The sequence below is a fragment of the Salvelinus sp. IW2-2015 genome, unplaced genomic scaffold (assembly GCF_002910315.2).
Source record: "Salvelinus sp. IW2-2015 unplaced genomic scaffold, ASM291031v2 Un_scaffold5386, whole genome shotgun sequence".
Classification (NCBI taxonomy): Eukaryota; Metazoa; Chordata; class Actinopteri; order Salmoniformes; family Salmonidae; genus Salvelinus; species Salvelinus sp. IW2-2015.
The window spans coordinates 1-4,913 of record NW_019946651.1 but is presented as its reverse complement, the minus strand read 5'-3'; the positions used below and the strand labels follow the sequence as shown (position 1 = coordinate 4,913).

Here is a 4,913-nt window from a genome sequence, read left to right as displayed (position 1 = left end):
GACTACGACCACGAACTGACTTCTTCCAAATGAGTGGGCAATTTTTTTTTTTATTGGATTAAATCATTAAATTTGTTTTAATATTTTTTTTTTTTATTTTTTTTTTATTTTTTTAAAGCTTGTGTGGAAAATTTTTACCCTGTGCTGGTTTTTTTTTTAATTAATCAGGTTCTGTTGTATACACCCAAAACGAAGGAAGATTTTAGCCTTCTGGAGCGAATTGCTCTTTACTTCCTGTTGGCGGGTGGGTGGGCGTCGAGGTACAAGTGGGAGAGGCTCTGGAGGCTTACCGCGAGGTGCTGGTATGGTCAAGAGGCCCAGGTCCTAAGTCGGATAGGGGAGGTCGGGAAAGCTTGGCCCCTGACCGTCTACTCTGTTCGCTCTGGGCGCCGCTATATACAGCGTTATCATCTCACTCTTGACACCTCCCGGTCAACAACAAGACCTCAGGTATTCTGGCTTGTGGGATCTTACCTCAGGATCCTGAGCGTGTGATCCCAGATAGACCTGCGAAGCCCCAGTCTCTTTTCCTCTACCCACGCACTACGTCCAGCTCCAAGAAAGTTTTTAATAATTTGAAACTGAAAAAAAGAGGCAGTCACGTTTTAACTTAAACACCCTCTCTTCTCTCTCTTGTCGGATCGGGAACCAGCTTTCCATTGTTCTGTTGCCAGTACGCGGTCGCTATAAGGCGATTCCCACAACGGGTTTCTGGAACGCAACGGTCCATCCTGCTTTCCTGAATCGGCATCGGGGACCTGCCTGGATGGATCGCCCACGAGATCCTCCCGGTCAGGGCCGTTATGCACTCACGGGGCATGGCGAGGACATCCGCGTGCCCCCGACCAGGCTGCGGCCAAGAGGAGTCGGTGAGGCACCYGCTCTGGGAGTGYAGAGCTGCCAGGGACCTGTGGAAGGAAGCAGGCCCCCTGATCACTCCGTGCCAGCAGGGGAGGACCTAACACCTCAGCTCGTGCTGTACGGGGTGGGCCGAAGGCCTATTCCATCACCAAGTTCTGGCCCACCCTCACGTGCTTGAAGGAAGCACTGTGGTCCTCCCGTAACCTGCTTGTAGCGAAAAGTGTAGAGACCACCCCCCAGGCAGTGGCCATGGTAGCCACGGAAGCCCTGGGGTGGTACGGAAGGAAGGGGGCCTCGACCCCAGGCGAAGGGTCCCCCACAACACCCTAGGTCCCGGCGGCCACGGCCTGACAGCGCTGCGGCGCCTAGGGGAGGGATCTCCTCTGGGCCCCGAAGGATCGGACGGTGGTTTATTCAGAGGAGCAGGATGAGGCGAGTTTGATAAGGACTCACCCCGCTCCTGTACAAAGGACCGAAGACAGCCTTTTAGCAAAGTGACTTGTTAACATGTTTTTTCATGTCTTAAAAAACATTTTACCTTTGTTAGACCCCCGGGTGCCCGGCGGGTGCAGGGGTTCATTTGTGGGTTATCGCTTCTCGGCCTTTTGGCTCAGATCAAGCTTGGTACCGAGGTGCCCCAGAGCTCGCTGAGTCGAAAGGTCGGAGATAGGAGGGCGGTAATTTCTGGATAGGATTTATTTTATTCCTATTGAAGAGGTCATTTTGTTGGCTTTTCTTGGTAGAAAAGAGCATTAGCGGTGTTTAGAGGGTGCATTTCTCTGGGAGAAGATGGCACAGAATGAAGCGCAGAAGTCGGTGCCTGGTATTGGTCTTGCTAACACCATAAGATTTGCATGGAAGGAGAAGGGAATGGAGCCGTTTGGAAGGGAGACATTCGGAAGAACCCTGTTGATGGGAGTGCTCGGTTTGGGGGTTAAGGATGTGTATTGCTTCCTGGAAAACCCATTGGAGGTCGCTTTCGACGTGTCATTTTTCACAGAGGGGAAGCACGAGGAAACATTGAGGAAAGTTAGAGAAATGGAGAAGACCAAGCCCATGTGTCACTATATAGTGACAAATTTGGCTAAGAGTAACTTCAGGGTGGTAACGGTTACCATGTATAACCCTTACGTGAAGGACGAGGAGGTGAGGGCCTTTCTGGGGATATTCATGGACAATATCTCCTCAGCAAGGCACCTCAAAGACTCTCTTGGGTTTTGGACTGGGAGGAGAGGCTTCCAGGAGGCCTGGGAGGTTTCCTCCGGCAATGTTCTCCCTGGGGGCCGTTGTATTATGCACGTCAGCCCCCGTTCTGCAGGCGATGTATGGCCTATGGCCACATTTTCACCTCGTGTAGCACAAGGAGGTGCAGATTTTGTGGGTCTGTAGAGCATGAGGCGAAGGATTGTAGTGAGCCTAAGCAGGCAGGACCTTCGGGGGCTCCCTCTCTTTCTCTTTCTTTTTCTCCTTTGGAGGAGCTGGACCGCCAGTTGATGGAATTGGTTAGGGAAAGGAAGGGAAGGAGGCAGGGGCCGAGAGATGGCCCTGAGTGACATTTTTGTGTTGGTGGGTAGATGGGAGAGGGAGGATGCCCCCCTAGATGTTATTAGTTTTGGTTTTGGTTATTGTTTAGTAGGTTTTTTGAGAATACGTTTTGTTGGTTAGAGAGATATATATTTTGAAAATTATGTAAGTTTGGAAGATTTTTTGTTGGTTTTGATGGTAATACATATATTTTATAAAATAAAAAAAATCTGTTCTTATCAGTTTAACATCTGATATGTCCCCCATCGGGGGRCTACATATTAAATGGATTTTTCGAACAGGGAGTCGGAAATGGGGCTTGCTCCGTCCGCTCCACGCATCGACCCGGTATTGCAGTACCTCCGGGAACGGTGCAACACATTTCTCCCGTTGTCAAGGACAAAAAAAGACACAAAGCTATCTAAACAGCAGAAGGAAGAAAAAGAAGAAACATCCAAAGTGAAAGTAGGGCGAAGCGCTCTTCGTGGGTTCCCCCGTTTCCCGCCATTTTACTTAAATAAAAAAACGATAGTGAGTGAGTGAGTCTGTCGGTCTGTCTGACTTTTTACCCACACACAGCCCTGGAAAAGTTGGCAGAGTGGGTTGGGTTGACCACCCACCCGCGGATCCAGCCTAGAAGTGCACAGAGTGTGTCTCGGGCCCGACCTCTGCTTCCAATACGACTCCTGGTTTCTCTTCATTACGCACAAGCCTTTCGCCTTTTACTAAAGACTTCCTGGAGAGGAACACTTACGAGTTCAAAAGTATTTTTGGAAGGGCTTTGCTTATGGCAGAGCCCGGTAATACTTGTTTCAAGAGAAATGGACAGGTAGATGACACCCACCGCCGACACTTTTTGCTTCAGGCGTTTGACTTCAATCGGGCCGACCGATCGAATCGACCGGTGTATTTTTCCACTAAAAGTCGCTCGGGCAATTGAGATTCGAAGCCCGACGACGACGACTGCGTATTTGCAGGCTTTGAACAAATAGTCGCACCAGGCGTAAAGAGCTAGTGACTTAAAGCCGCATGGCGACTTTAAAAAAAAACACCTTCCTGCCTGTCACCAGGGAAACGTTGGGTGGGAGGAGCCATCTTTTGCCAAACCATTGAGGTCTGCCGAGACCCCCGGGTGCCCGCGGGCGGCAGGGGTCAATTTGTGGGTTATTGCTTCTCTGCCTTTTGGCTCAGTTCAAGCTTGGTACCGAGTGCCCCAAAGCCCGCTGAGTCGAAGGTCGAAGCAAGAACAGGAGGAGGAGAACATTTATTAAGAGATTTGATTTTTTTTCTTCTTTTTTTCTTTTTGTTGTTTCTTTGGCTTCTTGGGAAGAGAGCTTTTTTTTTTGGTTAAAAATGGAGCAGCAAAGAACGAGCAGGACGTACCAGGGATTGGATTGGCAAACACGGTGAGGTTTTCATGGATTGACAAGGAGATGGAGCCGTGGGGAAGAGAGACATTTGGGAGGACCGTACTGATGGGATACCTGAAACTGCAGGTAAAAGATGTTTTGTGCCTTCAGGGCAACCCGATGGAGAAGGGTACGATGTGACGTTTCACTCAGAAGAGAAGCACGATGGATTATGAAGACGGTGAGGGAAGGGAAAGGAGAGAGACCCCTTGCCATTAAGCGGTGACCAGCCTGGCAAGGAACAATTTCAGGGTGGTCACCGTAAACATGTACAATCCGCATGTGAAGGATGAGGAGGTGAGGGCTTTCTGGGGAGATATGTAGACAACGTATCCTCAGTGAGGCACCTCAGGGACTCCCTGGGTTCTCTACCTCCATCCTCCAGCAATGTTCTCCCTTGGGGGCTGACAGGGGGAATTATTTTATGCCGTCAAGCCTCCGTTCTGTAGGCGTTGTATGGCCTACGGACGATATACTGGCCTGTGCAATACCCGAAAGTGCAGGTTCTGGGGGTCGGAGAGCACGAGGCCAAGGATTGGTGACGAGCCCAAGGCTTGCCACGGGTGTGGATTGTCAACACACCTTGTGGCGTGATTGCCCGCTCGTCAAAGGTCGTACGCGTCTGCAGCTGAGCGGGAACGGGGGATGGGGGGGAGAAGAGAAAGGAAGGATGCGGATGACAGTAATGGCACAGGGGGAAATACGGCACGGGAGAGGATGGAAGGAAGAAGGCTACGAAAGAGAGAGGAGAAGAGAAGAGAAGACGAAGGAGGTGGAAGGGTCGGAGGCGAAGGAGGTGACGGAGCGAAGAGAAGAAGGTGGGACAGTGGAGAAAGAGGAGGTGGAGGACGGAACGGTGAAGGAGTGGGGAGCACCCTGGGTGGAAGAGATGGTGGAGGGGCTGGTGGGGATGGGGACGAAGTCACCCCTTTGCTGTCTATCTACGAAGGCACAGGGAAGAGGAAGAGTGAGCTTGGAGGACGGAGAGGGTGAGGTGGGGGGGGGGGAGGCTAAGCGAGGGACGGGGGAGGGAAGAAGATTTTTCGATGGTCTCGCTGTTTTCCTCAGCCCCTAATAATTTTGGTGGAGGGTATTTCACAGGGTGGAGGATCGGGGTTG

The 4,913-nt window shown here is 51.1% G+C and overlaps 1 non-coding gene and 1 pseudogene across 1 annotated transcript; both read left to right on the top strand.

The window, feature by feature from the left end:
* The first annotated feature begins 2,590 nt into the window (after positions 1 to 2,590).
* Positions 2,591 to 2,767, top strand: LOC112078205 (U2 spliceosomal RNA; annotated as a pseudogene).
* Positions 2,768 to 3,066: 299 nt separating this feature from the next.
* On the top strand, positions 3,067 to 3,183 carry LOC112078207 (U5 spliceosomal RNA). Its single transcript, XR_002895622.1, has one exon. It is a non-coding gene; the product is annotated as a U5 spliceosomal RNA (small nuclear RNA).
* Positions 3,184 to 4,913: the final 1,730 nt, after the last annotated feature.